This window comes from Muscardinus avellanarius (genome assembly GCF_963383645.1).
Source record: "Muscardinus avellanarius genome assembly, chromosome: 1".
Taxonomy (NCBI): Eukaryota; Metazoa; Chordata; class Mammalia; order Rodentia; family Gliridae; genus Muscardinus; species Muscardinus avellanarius.
This window is the reverse complement of record NC_137786.1, coordinates 24,982,116-25,001,395: the sequence shown is the minus strand read 5'-3', so window position 1 is coordinate 25,001,395 and position 19,280 is coordinate 24,982,116. Positions and strand designations below refer to the sequence as shown.

At 34.3% G+C, this 19,280-nt stretch overlaps 1 pseudogene across 1 annotated transcript; it reads right to left on the bottom strand.

The window, feature by feature from the left end:
* Positions 1-1,326: 1,326 nt before the first annotated feature.
* LOC308264148 (tRNA-dihydrouridine(20) synthase [NAD(P)+]-like) lies at positions 1,327-2,474 on the bottom strand (annotated as a pseudogene). Its single transcript has one exon. The product of its transcript is annotated as a tRNA-dihydrouridine(20) synthase [NAD(P)+]-like (transcript).
* Positions 2,475-19,280: the final 16,806 nt, after the last annotated feature.

Here is a 19,280-nt window from a genome sequence, read left to right as displayed (position 1 = left end):
TACTATTTTAAATAACTCCAACTCACTAAATATGTAGAAATTTGAACAAAGAGATAAAAAACACAGTGAAAATTATATCCACTGAGGTAAGTAATTAAATAACTAAGAAATGAAAAGTGTAAAATATTTTGTGTTAATGGATTGGAGGAATCAATATTGTTTAAATGACCATTTTATACAAGGTAAACTACAGATTCAGTACAATTTTTGTCAAAGTAGTAATAATATTCTTCACACATCTAGGAAAAAATATAAAATTCAGCAAGCTAAATAGTTATAGTCACCTTGGGGGAAAATAACTAATATGAAGGCTTTACATTATTTGTCTTCAAAACGCACTACAAAGCTATAGTAAAAAAGCTATAGTACAAAAAATTACATAGCAATGGCATAAAAACAAATATGTAGACTAATGGAACAGAAGAGATAGCCTAAAGTGAATGCATTTATTATCAGTCAACTGACTTTTCAAAAATATACTAAGAATATTCATTAAATAAAGGACAGTTTTTAAATAACTGTTACTAGAAAAATTTGGTATCCATGTATAGAAGAATAAAGCTGTATGCCTATCTTTCATACAGCTTTATTCTAAGTTTGGAATTAGAATAAAGTTTTGGAACTCGCTTTATTCTAGTTTGGAACTTTAATCTAGTTTGGAACTAGAAAACACTATGCGAAGTGAGATTAGTCAGTTACAATAAGAAATTGGATGCTCTCCCTAATATGTGGAAGCGAGGAAGAAAAAGGGTATAGAAGAAACTTTAGATGCGGAAGGAGAAACTATAAATGAGCAAATAAGGGGAGAAAACTAAGGGAGAACAGAGGGGTGTAAGGAAAAATTTTCTAATGTACATTCACAGAGATAGCAAGTCAATCACTAAGCCAAGCATGAGAAGGAGGGAATTGAGTGGAAATTAAGGAAGGGATAAATAAGTAATGTGTGCATTTATGTCTCTAGCATCTTGTATATCATTAAGATGTACGACCACCATGCACCAATAAAATTTTTGTTGTTTTTGAGGGGAGGGAGCATCTTTATTGCACTGTCCAATGGCAGGTTGGATAGGAACCACCTGAAAAGTTTCTGTTTTCAAAGAAAACATTCAGGTCACTGGGAACTTGGCCCTGACCCTCAGACCTTCTATGGAAGAGGGGATCTACCCCTGGACATTCCTTGTGCTCCAGACTGATGGTCTGTGTCTTGACCTCTGTTCCTGCCAGGTGGGGCCAGCAAATTGTCCAACAGCATCTGGATCATGCTCTGGTAACAAGGCCGCCTTAGGGCCAGACCCAGGGAAGGGGTGACCAGGGTAGGGACAGTGGTCAACAGCCTTCCAAGGGGCTCTCTTCACCACTTCCCAAGGCTACCAAGGGCTTCTTGCATAGCTCCCCAGGAGGTACTGGTTCCTGACCCCCAGGGCCTCCAGGGTCTTGGTCAGGAGCCTAGTGCTTGCGCTTGTGCAAAGAAGAGCTCTCCTCATCCAGCCGCCCATCAGGGAGGCCTGGACTCCACAGACAGATGATGACTGCACTCTGCTCTGCCAGTTTCTTGGACTTATCCGACAAGGTAGACTGGTACCTTTGCTCTGCAACAGTGACAACAGAGCAGAACAGGCGATCTCTAGAGGTCGTTAACAGTTTCATACACAGGGTGTGCCAACTTCTCCTTCTGACACCACTCCAGAAGGCACATCTTGGGGGTGATCTGGGGTGGGTACACTCTCCGATCAAACTTGACGGCCATCTTAATGATACCAGAGGTGTCTTCAGCTGGCTCCCTGGCTTCCTCTGGAGTCCTGGAAAAGAGCTTAGTCCTCTGGGCATCCTGCTTCTGTGTAGTCTCCTAATAGAAAGCACCAAGGCCAAAGGCCTCACAAATTTCTTGGGAAGACTAGGCAGCATGGAGCAACTTTCCCTGGGGTGACTCCAAATGTTCCTGCAACATCTGGCACAAGCAATACTTGGTGTTGGTGTAGTGGTTGTCATACTGGATGGCATATCTGATGTATTTCTGCATTGCCTCTGTCAGAGGCCGCAGATCCTATTTGAGGAGGATAGACGGGTTCCATTCCACATGGCTACTTGGGCCAGCATGACAGAAGAGACAGCTGTGGCTCACCGAAATTTGCCTATGTCCAAATGTTGCTGGATGTGGTCCTGAGATCCTCCATTGGCTATGATAGGAATAGAGAGGTTTTCAGCAATGGCTTTGATGACTTAACAGCTGACAGGATGCTGAGGTCACTCCTCCAGCTTCCTCCCCTGAACTGCGATGGCAGCAATCCCACTCTCTCTTTCTGCTTCACAAGACTCAGAGTGTCTTCTAGCAATGGCAGAATGTGGATCTTGCAGGTGACAGGTCTGCATGTCTCTTTAACAGAAGTGCTGAGGATCTTCTCGATATTGTCAGGGTCTGACAGCAGAGCAATTCCCATTTCTCCCTTGGTGGAATATTCTTTTGGACAGCCCATGTTGACATCAATACCAGCTACTGCAAAGGACCAGCTAGGTTGGAGCACTGAAACCACTGGGACAGGGTTCTTGGAAGATGGGCAAGGAGTCAGCTGTTTTCTGCAGCGACTTTTTCTGCAGCGATTTCTCTCCCTTAATGAAATAAACTCCTTCAAGTCCCTGTTCACGGTCCTAAATGTGGAGATTCCTCTCCGGGACTTGAGAAGGAGAGACCTGAAATGATGGACTTGGGCAATTGCCTCTAGTGCAACTGACAAAATTTATTTCCCAAAAACCAAGATTTTTTTATACCCTCTTCCAGTGAGATTCCCTAGTAGAAAAGTGTAAACACCAGTGAACAATAGTGAGGCATTAAGTGTAAACAAGATAAAAGGAAGACCTGTGGCCTCACAGGTTTTGTGATTAAGATCTGTCTGGGACGTTGTGATTAAAGTCAGCCCCTTAGCTTTATGATTAAGATCAGATCTCTGGCCTCACAGGTGGGCCTTAGAGGGCAAACTCCAGAAAGGACAGGAGTCACACCTAGAGTCTCATAGAATCTCCTTTAACTCCTTCAGAACTTTCCGTTCCTAAGGCTTTGTCCATGTCCTTTATCTAGCAAGCTGGACGGGGACGAAGTTGGGGGTCCCAGCTTTAGGGTAACATTTATGCATGTAGTTGGCATGGGGGAATCAGATGGGTCCGTGCTGTGTGCATCTATGATGATCCAAAGGGCTGCGATGGATGTCTGTCCGGTCCTGTCTGCAACACCATCTGATGTCTGAAAGCTTCAGTCCTATGAGACAACACTCACAATACAGTTAGCAGATAGGGCCAAAAAGCATCATGACAAGGAAACACAGGCGAGTTGATTCCTATAACTGTTCTCTGATAAATAACCTTAAAGCCAGTTTTTTATTGCAGACTTTGGGGTCTCTAGATTTGTTAGAAGTAGTCCTCTAACCCCTATTATCCTGCTGCTGAGCACTTTCCTCTTGGGAATACACAAATGGTAGGCTTTTGTTAGGCCAAAGCCAGGGAAGGGGTTTCTTTACATTTCTAAAGAAAAGAAAGAAGACCAGAGCAGGAAAGGGGTTCCTTTACATTTCTAAAAGAGAAGCAAATGGCCTAAGGGAAATCTAAAGAAATCCCAGATCCCAGAGAAATGATTTCACACCTCTTGGGAGATGAAACAAAAGGTAGAAGCCTGTGTTTGGAGGCAGGACAGCCTCCACCTTCGGGGCAAATTCACATGGAGACAGCAGAGACTGGGCGAGAGGTACAGGCTAGAATCACTGCAGCCCTTCCCTGCCTAAATGTTTACACAGCACCTAAGCTCTATGTTACATTTTTGAAATTATCAAAGCAATTTTCCAGTACCAGCACATTAATACCTTTGATGCCTCTTTCCAATATTGGCCCATTTTTTCCTCTGTCTTCTTTAGCCAATTTTATTATAGCTTGCAGCAAGGCAGGGGAAGTCTGAGGGCTCAGGCATATTACCAGAAACTTTATCCCAAAGTTCTTGTTTTGGAACTCGTTTTGCATCACTGGAGCCGTAAGTATAAAAGCTAATAGAATCATTACCAAAAGAATAGCTTATAAAAGAACATCTAAGAGCAAGGAGTAGTTTGACCAGGGACCACGCCCCCCTCAGGGCTTTACCTCCTTGAGGTTTTGTGCCACATCATGTGTGCAGGGGCACAGCAGACTCCAAAGGAAGCAAGGCCGTGGCAAGCTAAGTCATTTTTTTACAAGCCTGGCCACAGCAAGGGCTGGCTCTCCATCTGAAGTCCCCATCTGGAAGACCACCCTGCTCTGTTCTCTTTCACAAGAGCGGAAGACTACTCGGTCATCAAGGGCAATAAAGTCCACCTTTCTAAGCACTTCACTGACAACTCTGTTACATTGAATAATCTTGAGGTCAACCAGCTCCTCACTGGGCCAGGAGTCGCATTGGGAGAGTGCCAACCCGAACCATAGGAGCCAAGATAATTTTTTTGTGGTAGCACAGAGAAAGGCTATTCACGATCACTCCATCTTTGATACTCCTATGTATTGTTATTTTCTGATAATTTCTTCAATGTATCTGCTCTGGCTTGGTGAAAAGGAATTTTTTGTTTTATATCTCCTGACAACTCTCTGGCTCCTTGTGCTTCTTTGGGCCGTGATGGCCACTGTACATGAGCACCAATAATAATTTTTTAAAAATAAAAGAAAAAAGAAAAACTTTATACTTCTGTTTGCTATTTCCCAGGACTGCAGTTAATATAATAGAAGTAGTTTTATTTTTGGGTAGATTGATATTTAAGCTTTTATGAAGCTTATTGCATATATTTATAGAAAAATATACAAGAATATCTTTAGGATAAATATAAGCCTATATGTGTAACTGCAACACATGAGTAATTTTGTAGTTCACAGACTGAAAATTTGGGTGTGAACAATGTATTTCAAATAAAAAAGCATACTTTAAGTACTTTGTCCTTGAGATTTGTTTCATAAGGTTGATTGCCCTTTGATATCTTAAATTTTATTTATCTATTTCTGGATTGTGGATGGAACCAAGGAACATTGTACCTTTAAGCTACATCTGTAGCCATACTTTTTAGTATTTTTATTTTTTCAAACAGGGTCTTACTGAGCTATGAAGGGCCTCGCTAAGTGGCTGAGCTATCAGTGAACTACAATCCCGAATGTTGGAATTACAAGTGTGTGCCACCACGCCCGGCCTTACTTAAAGTTTTTATTCATACTTGTTTAAGACCAACAGATATTATTCACAAAGTTTCATCATTGATAAGCTGATTGAGATATTTTGAGTATATTGTTACCAAGGATTAAACTCTACCTCTGTAGCTATACTCAAGTAATTTATTTTACTTTACTTTATTTTATTTTATTTTTTGCTTCTAAAATAGGATCACACAAGTTGCTGAGAGTCTCATTACATTGATAAAATTGTCCTCAAAGCTGAAATCCTCCTCTCTCAGCCATCCATGTAATTAAATTACAGGTGTGTGTTATCACATCTGTCCTCCTTGATATTAACTGTGACATTCAAAAGGACTGAAATCCTAATATTTAATACATATATATTCATGTTTCTAGCAACACAATTTGTAATAGCCAAAAAATGGAAACAACCTAGGTGTTCATCAAGAGATGGATATATTATAAATTATCGAATAAACCACATAATAAAATTCTAGTGAGCAATAAAGAAGAACAAAATTGTTCTAGAAAATGGATGGACATGGAGATTATTTTGTTAAGTGAGATAGCAGTCACAGAAAGTGAAAGGTCATATGTCTTCTCTAAGCTAGGGAGTAAATGGTATACCAGAGAGACTTTAGATAACAGAGAAAAAACTTTAGAGGAGCCAGGGAGATGATATAAGAAAAGAAAAGAGGGGTGGAGAGAATCAATGAAGGCATCACTTCCATTGTATGTGTGTGTGTGTGTATATATATATATATATGTAAAAGTATATAAAATATACATGTATATACATATACATACATACATATATACATACACATACATACATATGTATGTATATATACATATATATGTGTGTGTATATATATATATATTCTTACATTGGGATTTTTACATATATATGTATATGTATGTATATTTTACATATATATGTATGTATATATATATGTATGTAAAAATCCCAATGTAAGAATATAAGGGGAGTAGAAAGGGAATTGGGGAAAAGGTCATGAAATGTTGTGTTTTATGCATGCCACTATCACTATGAACTACATTATAATGTGAGATATAATGAACTAATATCAATAAAAAATAGAAATATTAATTGACTATTTAAAAGAATGCAGTACTAATAATGATATTATGTAGCACACTGAGCATTGCATCAAGAATGCAGGCAGAAATAAATATTGAAATGAGACCTTAAAGTTCATTGAATTGACAAGTGAGAATTCTGGTGGTACATGCCTATAATTCTAATATTGTGAGGCTGAGACAGGAGAATGATAAGTTCAAAGCCATCCTCAACAACTTCATGAGAATGAACTTAATGAGACCCTTTTTTTTAAACAAAAAATAAAATTGGTTGTATATATAACTCTGAGGCAGAATATACCTGGATTCAATCCCCAGGACCCCCCCCCTGCCACAATCACACACCTACAAATACTGAATTGACAAAATAACTAAAAATTAGAATATACAGAAATATCTTTTTCTAAAAAATTGCTTTCATAAATAAATCATTGTGATAGTTTTTTAAAATATCAAAGATAAAATATGAAAATATTATAATAAAAATGTTAATTAATTATTAAATAACACACACATACTTTAATCTTGAACATACACTTTTATCTTGAAAATAATAAAATATAATGAGATAAAAGTTTTTTCAAGTTTTGAAGTTTCTTGCTTACTATAGAATTCTTATTGTAAATGAACATTTTCCCCACAAATTATGAATAACAATAATTGAAACCATTAATTCTCAGTATTTTTCAAAGAGATTTATTTTAAATGATAAATATTGAGATTAATTAGAAGAGTTTTCATTTTTTACATATTTCATAGAAAATATATACTAACTTAAGAAAATAGGTATATTACTGTTTATAATTTATTCACATTTAATAATCATACATAATAAATTCACATTTAATAAGTCATACATAATAAACATATACTGTTTCATGTATTAGGGAACTGGACATGCAGAGAGCATGATTCTTTTTTTGAAAGTCATAAGTTTTCCTAAAAGAATATAAATAATAATGTCAAATACTGGTAAGTGGCATTTTTTAAGGTGATGAGTTCAAGAATGAGTGAGTAATTTGCAATTGAAAGTTATGAGTTTCTCTCTAAAGAGAAGGTATTTGAGATGAGACATGCACAGTAATAAGGAATTAACTGTCCAATGATTTACACACAGAAGAAACAGCAATTGCTATTAATGCCAAATAACTCAAAATAGTCATGGCTCCCAGGAATGCTCCAACTGCTCTATTGTCTGTCGTCCCACCTGGTGTCCTGTCATGAATATGCAGTGCACAGATTCCTGTTGTTTTCTGAACCTGTCCTATGGCACTCATAGCAGAGTTATGTAGATGACTAAGGAAAAAGAAGGTTGCAAATGGATGGAAATAGAGGCTAGTCAATAAAAAAATATTTAATGATCAAATGTTTAAACCACAAAGTAGAAATTTGGTTAGTTTTAATATTTTACATAAAGTTCTCTTTTTAAAAGAGAGTAATACTGACCTTAACAAATATAAAATTTAGATAAAATTTTTGATATTTTATTCTAAAACTTTTCTGAATTATTAAGTTGAAAAGATCAACCATGATAATAAAGAAATTAAAGTACCTATTCTTTCTGTAGAAAATTATACCATAAATTTTTCAGAGAAAAGATTAATGAGTATTCTTTACAAATATGAAAAAGGAACATGTAAAGGCATTTTGAAGCTAATCAATAAAAATCATGCTATTTTATGACGTTTTGAAGAATATAGTATGTGCACATAATGATTTTCATTATGTTTTCATTTTAATGCCTTGTTTTTCTAATTGTAATTTGTATTCACATATTTTAGTAATCTTGCTATTTCTATTATCTATTTATCTCCCTACCTACCTACCTACCTACCTACCTACATGTCTTCTTGAGAATAGTATTTCATATATATATCTTCTGAAGATGGATTAAAAGGAAGGAGATCAAACATGAAGAGGTAATGTTTATCATTGTGACTAAGTGATTTTTATGCTTTGAACTCCAATGCTGTTTACAAAAGTGTAAAGATGTTAGTAAATATAGGATAAATACTTGTATTTTGATTAATATGAATGGTACTATATCATAAACACAATGTTTAGAGATAAAGAAATAAATAGAAAATAATTTTTGGATAAGTAGGTTGCTAGTTTTGCTATTGCACATGGTGGAGAGTGAAGAAAATTTGATTTCGGGATGGAGATTGAGTCTAATACAGGAAATTTTATGTTTAGAATAACTATAAAATATCCAGTGGAATCAGAAAATAGGACATAGGATATATATCAGAAGTGAGATATGGGTGATAGGTACAGATTTGGATTTTCTAATAAATGTAGAATTTAAACCATTTAAATGGATTATAAAGTATTACCTTTTAAATATCCTAAATCTATTAGTAAAGATATTGGTAGTATCAAATTTCTAATTGTGTTTTAGTCATTATTATAACCTTAAGATATTAAAATAATTATATATATATATAACTTCATTTAGAGAATACTACACATTTGGAGCAGTATAATTACACCAGTAATTTGGTAGTGATTATATATGTAATTAGTCTTCTGTCTATGTGGCTTTGTATCCACACTTTTGGTAAAATTTATATTGAAGATATTTAAAAAATAATTACCTGTACATGAAAATATACAGATTTTTACTGTTCCTACCATTCTTTTAAAATATGAGATAACTATGTACAACCTACATTGTATTCAATATTATAAGTGACTAGACATGATTTAAAGTAAACTGGAGGATGTACATGAGTAACATGCAAATACTATGCCATTTCATATAAGAAAATTAAGTAACCCCAGATATGAATACTTGTGAAGGTTCTTGGAACAATATTTTTAGAATACTGAGACACAAGTTAAGCTTTTATTTTTCATACTTACACATATATTCTGGAAGACAAATATTCATTGTGCACTTGAATTAAAAGTTTATGGCTTGGGGGGAATTCAAAATGGAGACTGTGTGATGCAGCACATCTTAGTAGCTGAAACAAATAAAGTTCAACTACCGAGAATGCGGCATCTTGACAAACAAAATAAATTAAGCTCACAAAGCAAAACAGAACCAGGAACTATGGCAGGAGAAATCTAGTACTCCAAAAGACAGGATACACTAAAAAAAGCCCAAGCATGTGATGGACCTGCTGCAGAAATGGCCTGGCCACCAGTGTCATCACAGTTCACAGGCCCAAGCCGCAAGTCCCGTCTCTGGTCGACACAGGTGAGGCAGCCCCAAGAAATCCAGAAAAATAATCCAATAATTTAAAAGAAGCCACAGAGCTTCAACATCTTAAGCAGCAAGTCATGCCTGGCATCACGCTTCAGGGATGCAGATGAAGACACCAAAACTCATGGGCTCACTAGAGGCAGCACCCACAGCAACACAGGTAGCCCTCCAGAGACATGAAGTAGGGCAGCCAGGTAGCTACTTGCCTTACTTGGTACTGACCTTACCCGGTACCGGTGGAAGATGGCCCAGAAAAGCCGCAGGACCTGGTGTGTTAGTTCCGTTAAAAACTCCAAAAACACAGGAAAGGTGCTCAAGGCACAGTACCTGCACAGGGTCCCAGAGGGTCTTTCCAAGACTACAGTGGATGCCCTTCAATCCTGTGAGGGTAGGGAAGAACAGGGACAGTTCTGGTAAGGAAGCACAGGCCTGAGCCTGGGGTAGATAATGCAGAGGCCTAGTGTCCAGACCACAGGCTGGAAAATTACAGAATCCTGGACTTATATGGAACTCATTACCAGTGACACCTGACACTCTGACATCTAAACAAAAAACTATCAGAAGTGAGAGAGGAGCAAAAACACCCAGAGAGTGAGTTCAATAGCTGACAATAGGGTACAGAGCAAATAAAAGACATTGGAATATACTCCAGAATATATAACGGTGATCATTCATACAGGTATTATATGGGCCCAGGCCTAAACTCATAAATTGGTAGGACTGTTGTCTTTTTTTTCTTTCACTTGTTTTTGTATGTATGTGTGTGTGTTGCTTTGTTGTCTCACACTGTCGCTAATTCATTTTATTTTATTTTATTTTTATCTTTTATTTTTTCTCATTCTTATTCTTTTATTCTTTTGGTATTTTTTTTGCATTGATATATAAAGGTTAGCATTTGTATCTTGTTTTGTTACTTTATTCATGTTTGTTTGCTTCTTCCCCCATTCCTTTTACAAACTTCCTCACTCTAGCCTAACTATTCTCTTCTCTCAAAACTCTTTTTTTCCTTACTGTATGTCCTTGAGTAATATTCAAGTATTTCATATCAAAATATTTAAATACTATACCAACTACAATATTCCTACTTTCTAACCTACTTTCATTCTCAACCAGATACTACCTTATTATACTTAAATTCTTAACCTAATCATATCTGCTACCTTACCCAACTCCTGTACCCATCATCCCAGCTCCTCCCCCATTACCCAAACTTTAGCATTGAAAAAAAATCATTGCTTACTTGCTGACATATCTAAATTTCTACTACTTAGATTGAATTAGACATAATACCCACAAAAGATGCCGACACATCAGAAAAAAAAAAAGCCTGAGAACCTTGAAAATATAAGAAAAGGAACAGTGAAGAAATAACAGAAAACATGAATACAGACCTACAAGAAATGCAAGAATTCTGAGTCCTGATGAATAATATGGTGAAAGGCATCAAAGAAAGTGTACAGGAGGGGCTTCAGACCTGAGCAATCCTCCTGTCTCCACCTTCCAAGAATGGGGATTACAAGCATGTGCCACCATGCCGGGCCTAAGCGTATACATTTTTAACAAAGGTAAAAATGATTCAATGTAGAAAAGATAGAATTTTCCACCACTGGTATTTGACAAGGCTGGAAATTTGACATTCTTTGACAAAAATAAACAAAAAAATTAGTCTTGACCTAAATAGTACTCCTTATACAACATTAAATAAAATTTGATTATAGTTTTAAATAAAAAACTGTAATACTCTTAGCAATATGTCTATAGAAAATCTTTGAAATTATGAGGTTTTGATTCTAAAAATAAGGAATAAAAGAGAAGTTTATAAACTGGCCTTCATGATCATTAAAAATCTTTGTTCTATGAAAGATCCCAATAATAGCATGACATTTACTTTGGAATGGTAGAGATGTTTGTAACTATGAGTATGACAAAAGACTAAGACCTATAATGTATAAAAAACTCTCAAATTTTAAGTAAACAATTTAATTAAGTCAATTAATAATAAGGAACACAATTAAAAATTAGATGAAAGATATTAAGACATAATTTACCTAACAGTAAATAAATACATAGAAAAATGTTCAACATCATTATCCATTAGGGAATGCAAATTAAAGCCCGAATGGTATTTGATTATATACATTATAATGCCCTAAATAATATCACTATAGCAATATACCAGATGCTTACAAGTATGTGGAGAAAACTAAATCTCTCACAAATTTCTGGTGGATATTAAAAGTAGTATAGTTACTATGAAAAGCAACTCAGCATTCGTTTAAGAAAAGTATGGTTATGACAAACATTATGGATATGACATAGCAATTGTGATTCTGAGAATATGTCTTAAAAATGAAGTTATATTCACACAAGAACTTCTACTTTAATGATGCATTTTATTTTAATTAACCCCAAACTAAAAGTTTTCTAAAGTTTTTTTTTTCTTTTTTGTGTTTATTTATTTATTTTTTTAATGTAGAACATATTGAAAATGACATACATTCAGACTGTGCTTAGCGCCCTCTCCCCCCACACTTCCCCTTCCTCCCCTCCGACAATGCATACCCGGGTTAACCATGCTACATTCATACTTTTACATGTATTTGGATGTAGCTCCTCCATTATTCAACCTCAGCCTTCTTCCTCTCCTATGATTTTTAATGGGTAAAAAACTAAACACATTGTCATGTATCCATCCATATCATACAATATTGTTTAGTAATAAGAAGGAACTATTGCTAAACAAAGTCCAGATAATTATGCTAATTGAAAAATAAACTGAGTGCAAAAATAACTTGCCAAAATTTACATACCATAACATTTTATATATATTTCTGAAAGGAGAAAACTGGAGAAATAGAGAACAAACTATTATTTTTCAAGGCTTACTGAAGAATTGGATGCATCATAATAAGGCAAAATATGAGACTCCTGTGAAAACAAAATTGTTCTGTTTGATTGTAATAATACAATATCCTGGTGGAAGTATAATAGCATAGCCTTGCCGGATGCTACCAGTAAGAGGAATTGAATATTAGAACATATTATTGTTTTGTAATATTCTGATTACTACAGGTGGATCTATAATTTTATCAACATGAACACTTTATGTAAACACGTTAATCTTGACTCCCTTTTTGAGAGCAATTAATTAAAAAAATTACAATTGTAACTTCTTTCTCTACCCCCTTTGACAAGTTATTTAGAAAAGCCTCTTGCCAGTTTTACAACCCAGCAATGTCTTTCTGAAGAACCTGAGAGATATCTCTTTGAAATACAATCATCATAAAAGAATGTTTCTTAGTACAGTTATTTCCAGACTTTTGTGGAAGAGTAGGGTCCTTACTTCCTTGGACAGCTACTTTCAAGTTGTAAAATGACCTGCTGTCAATAAATGAAAGAAAGTTGATTTCCCTTTGTGTAAGATCAGTTAGAAAACATAGACTGTAGATTCTCACCTCACATCTAAAAACTCTTCAGTCCTTGCTTCAGTGGAGTTGAGCTCATTCTGAGTTATGACATATCTTTTTTTAAGTAGCCTATAATAAAATCTTTCTTGACTGATTAATTTATTCAGTGTAATTTTTATTGAAAAAAGAATAATCAGTGTCCATTTGATGATAGTCAGCAGCATGGGTGAAAAAAGACTGAAGAACACACCTATACATCTGCTCACACACACACAAAAGCACCTGAAAGTTAAGCCATCTTTGCAAAATGTAAGCATTACAAAGCCAGATATTAATGGTCATAGTGTTTTCTTTTTTTTTTTTTAATAAAGAGAAAGGAGAGAAGATGAGAAAGACACTGAACCTTGAAATTAGAGAATAAACCAGACAGGAGATTCAGAATTACTCTCTATATAAAGTTATATCAAGCCAGAAGTTTAAACTCATTTGTTAGCATTGACAAAATTCATCTTGTGGAGAGAGAGAGAGAGAGAGAGAGAGAGAGAGAGAGAGAGAGAGAGAGAGAGAGAGGAGAGAGGAGAGAGGAGAGAGGAGAGAGGAGAGAGGAGAGAGGAGAGAGGAGAGAGGAGAGAGGAGAGAGGAGAGAGGAGAGAGGAGAGAGGAGAGAGGAGAGAGGAGAGAGGAGAGAGGAGAGAGGAGAGAGGAGAGAGGAGAGAGGAGAGAGGAGAGAGGAGAGAGGAGAGAGGAGAGAGGAGAGAGGAGAGAGGGAAAGAAGAGAGAGGAGAGAGGAGAGAGGAGAGAGGAGAGAGATAGAGATAGAGATAGAGATAGAGATAGAGATAGAGAGAGAGAGAGAGAGAGAGAGAGAGAGAGAGAGAGAGAGAAAGAGGAGAGAGGAGAGAGGAGAGAGGAGAGAGGAGAGAGGAGAAGAGAGAAGAGAGGAGAGGAGAGGAGAGGAGAGGAGAGAAGAGAAGAGAAGAGAAGAGAAGAGAAGAGAAGAGAAGAGAAGAGAAGAGAAGAGGAGAAAAACAAAAGAGAGAAAAAGAAAAGAGAAGAGAGGAGAGGAGAGGAGAGGATCCTTCTCAAAATATTTCAGTGTAAGGATTATGGGGAAAAAAGCAACCTGGAAAGCAATATGAATTAGGCTAGTCTCTAACTCCTCATTTCCTTTTAAAATACCACATACACGTGAGAAAAAACATATTTAACATCTTGCAACATAAAACTATTACATATTTATATATTATGAATCCCTCTCTTTGGGATCTTAAAGAAAGAAAAATTAGCATATAAACAAAAGTAAAAAAAAATTATTTGAAATTTTTTCAAAAGAGAAAAATAAAGCTAGCATACAAGGTAGTAAAATTGCAGTACAGACAATTAGAGAAACACAGTGAGCAAAAAGAAAGTAAAATTGAATAAATACCATGATTTAAAATTGAGATTTGTTGAGGACAAAAGTAGTACCTGTTATTTTAGCTTGGTCAATATAAATTTTAAAAGTGAAAACTGAGGATAAAAATTATTTTACAAACATTACGCAAAACATTTTTTAAACCAATTTATGGGATTCTTTCAGCTTAACACTCTCTCCAGTGGTTTTTGTATTATGACTTTTGAAACCCTAGAGAAAGTAATACAATTTACACATCATTATTCAGTATGTTCACAGACACAATAATATATATATATATATATATATATATATATATATATATGCATATATATTTAGATTTTGACTCTATATTTAGAATAAAAATTTTTGCATGCTTAATGGATATATAAAATTTTATGCACTATCAGTACAAAAACTATAACTGTTACAATGTAAAATATGGCAAAAATTTTGTAAGAAGGGATGGGAATTCATATAATAATGTAAAGTATAGATAGAAATCAAGTAAAAAGATGATAATTAAAATTAATTGAGGTTTATTGTATATATTTAAATAATTGATAAAACAGAGAAACCAGTTGTTCAACATAGATGAAAAAATGATTTAAGTGAAATATATATTGATCTAAAGAAATTAACAAAAATTATCAAAGTTTAATAAATTAGAAAATAACATATCATTATTCTGGAAGAAAATAAATTAACAAACAACTTTAAAGAATCTGTCTGGCATAATGGAGTGGTATGAGATTCATGAGATTCTTAATAAAATCTTAGTAAATTCTTAATAAAATCCTCACAACCATGCAATTTTAATAACATGTATATACAGCCTGAGAAAAATAAAAACTTTAAATGGAAAATTCTATTTACTTATAATTGATAGTTTTGTGAAATTGGATATTTAGTAATTAATTGTTGTGAAAAACAGTTATATGGGAAGTAATCTGTCAAACCAGAACCACACACGTCAAAATTTTTCATGTCTGAAAATGTTATCTTTTCCTGCTATTCACTGCTGAGATTGTAACTATCACCCACCCAGGGCTCTTTGTTGTTTTCCTACTTGACTAACAGCTGCATCTATTAGCAAGTATGCATCATATGAATTACAGTAAATAAAATAATTGGCCTTCAATTAGACTAAATTCCCACCAAGCAGATTGTGCCCTGATTATGCCTTTTTAGTCTAAATAGCCACACTACCAACTCAAATGTGCTCTTAATTTAATTAATTATATTTTACATAGAAAAAATTTGTTTTGTGTAGCAATATAATTTCATATGAATAACTACAATAAAAAGTATTACATTTTACCAGGAATATACAATTAAGAGTAGGATTTAATTAAGTTTTACATACAAAGTACAATAATGCTCATTTTAAATTTACCTGCCTTCATTTTCCAAAGAAAACTTACCATCATTATTTAAAAAGGTATGCTTGTTTAATAAATTATATGATTATTTTATTTCTATGTTTAAATTTTCTAGCTCTTCTAGCCATAGAGGATACATTTCTAGAAATTTATCAACAATGGAAAGTGGCTGATGCCACTAATCTTATTCCAGAAGGCCTCAGCTATAAATTCTGAAATAAACAACAAGATTTTCTTTTCATTTATCTCTACTGTTTGTATATTTACCAGTGATGTCATTTACTTTTACAGCTAGACACTACATCATATATTTTAAATGATTTATTATAAATAAAATGTATAATTTCTCTTCTCTGTGATTAGTTTTTAGAGCTTATTTCTCCCAGTAAAAATAAATAAATAAAAACACTTGATCACTTATTTTATTCTAAGTCAGTAGAAATTATCATTCTAGATAAAACTATCTTTGCTTATTTATACTTTTAAGAAGTCAAAATAAGCCAGGCCTGGTGGCACACACTTTTAATCCCAGTACTTGGGATGCTGAGACAGACGGTTCACAGATTTGAGGTCAGCCTCAACAATTTAGCAAGGCCCTCAGCAACAGTGAGACCATGTTTCAAAAAACACTAAACCAGGGCTGGTGATGGAGCTCAGAGGTAGAATGCCCCTGTTCAGTTCCCAGTAACAAACACACACACACACACACACACACACACACACACACACACACACATACACACACACACTTAAAAATAAAATGACTTAGGTCGGGCTTGGTGGCACACACTTGCAATCCCAGCATTCGGGAGGCAGAGACCAGATGATTGAGGTTTGCAGACAGCCTCAGATACTTCGCACTCAGTGAGACCCTATTTCAAAAAAATAAAATGATCAAAAAATAGGACCAGAGGTGTAGCTCAGAGGTAGAATGCCCGTGTTTCATTTCCAGTACCGCAAATAAATAAATAAGTTAATTAATTAATTAAGACAAGAAAGTTCTTGAAATACTTTTCTTTACATATTTAGAAAGTAGTAGGCCGTTCACAGTGACGCACGCTTGTAATCCTCGTGCTTGGGAGGCTGATACAGGAGGATCCCACAGGTTCGAAGCCAGCCTCAGCTACTTAGTGAGGCTCTCAGCAACTTAGTGAGGCTCTCAGCAACTTAGTGAGACCTGTTTCCAAATAAAATATAAAATAGGCCTGGGAGTATAGCCTGGAGGTAGAAAGTCTCTGGGTTCCACCCCCAGTACCACAAAAAAAAAAAAAAAAAAAAAAAAAAAAAGAAAGAAAGAAGATAGGCTTATGTCAATATGACTTCTTTTTCTTGTTATAAAACACATGCAAATAGCATAATTTTTTAAAATTAACTAACTTTAGTATCTAACAAGTGTTAAAAGAACTAGATAATTGTTTTAAAAAATTAGATATTTAATTTACCATAAATAATAACCAATTCTATGAACATTCATATATCTTAGACATAGATTTATAATGTAAACATACACATAATGATATAGTTAAAATATATATAAGTTCAATATAAATACATTGAATTTATATTTAACTTTATTGTGTTTATAAATTTATTTTGTTATTGATTAAATTATATTAAGAAAACAAAAATTAAGTTGTAAACTTTTACTCAATTTTCAATTATTAAGAATATATTTAATTTATTTATAAATTATAGATAACATTGTAAAGGTAATTTTTAAAAATAAAAACATTTCATAAAAATGTGTTAATACTTTGTTTTAATATTATTTTCAATGTTTCTAACATTTCTTCTTATATAATTTGTCAGCATATGCCTTTTAAGTATACAGTAGCTTTTTTACAGTCATAATGTGATGTGAAGTTGAAATTGCATAATATATATTCTATTTTTGCCCATGTACTTTTTTGCAAAATGTAATTAACCTAAATATCAAAATTCTAGAAATATGCAAAAAATCAACAATGACAGTGATATTTAAGCTTATTGAATATTGAAATATTCTGAAAATAGAGTCCTGAAACTTCAGAATCATATTGAACTGAATAACAATGACGTTTGAGCTTTTTTTTTTTTTTTTTTTTGGAAGATCTTCTACCTCCGGGCTACACTCCCAGACCTATTACCTATTTTCATACTTTTTTATTTTGGAAACAGGGTCTCTTACGCCAGTGCGGCTGGCTTCCAACCTGCGCGATCTTCCTGTCTCCGCCTCCCAAACGCGGGGATTACATGCATGCGCCACCACGCCCGGCGTGAGCATATTTTAATGTACTTGAATGGCAATTTATATTACCTAACATATTGAATAATTTGTTCCTGACATAAGTTATGTATATATTAATATACTAAATTTTGGGGACATTATTACTTAAGATAGTTAATAAAGTTGGGAGTGGTGGTACACACTTGTAATCCTAGCATTTGGGAGGCTGAGACAGGAGGATCCAGTTTGTGGACAGCCTCAGCTACATAGTGAGCCTTTTGCAACTCAGTCAGACCCTATTTCAAAATAAAGAATAAAAAATAGGGCTGGGGTGCAGTTTGGAGGTAGAATGCCCCTGGGTTCCATCCCTAGTACTGCAAAAAATAATAATAAATATAATTATTTTCTACATTTCAGATGAAATAAAAAGTACTTTTTGATATGATGTACTATTTTATTTCTGCTATGTGTTTTATTCAAAATGATGTATACATTAACAAATATTGAAAATGAATATACTATAAAAACAGCAGGTAAAACTATAACAAGTAATTTATATAATATTTCAAACACAGTAGGGTTGATAAATGACTCATGTAGATAATCTAATTGTGCAAAGTCAAATATTTTGTATTTAAGTGAAAGATATGAGTAAATCAAGTGGTTAAGGTTTAGAGAATTTTATATTATATTTAAATATTTTGGCTACTAATTATTTGTAAGCTAACATATTAGGCCCTAGAAATATGAATATATGAATCTTAATAATAAAGAGTTATTGTGTTTGCTGGGGAATGGTATAGCTGCTATGAGGAGATTTTGAGATAACTTTAAATTCTAAAAATATGAGACTTTTTAACAATGCTTGGAGGTTTTATGAAGATCGTGTTCATGTATTGAATCAATCCTCAAACACAGAGGCTTATTACATATTTTTGAAGATAATCAAATGGAAGAGAATATATAAGTATAAATTTGAAATATGAGACATATATTATCATTATTTCATTTTATTAATCTAAACTTTAGTTCAATATGAAGAACAGAAAAATAGACTATATATAGTAAAATGAATTGAATCCTATTTTATTTGGCCCAGAGGGACTAAATAGACAAAAGTCAAACTGAGAACACTTAAGTCATGTGACCCTATTTTTTAAATTGGTGCATAGTAATCATTCATTATAAAATTCAGAATGATAGAGACATAAATGTACATAGCACTAAGTGAGCCTTCCCCCAGCTCACACTCAGCTCCCTCATCTTGTCTGTGCACAATATTGAGATTGGCATTGATAAATTTGGATACGTTAATCATGCCTCTTGATGTGCTGTCTTCATCAAGCATCCTTCCCTCCACTAGGGTTTTCTTCTTCTTTGTCTAGAGTCCCTCTTGTATTTCAGTTTCTCC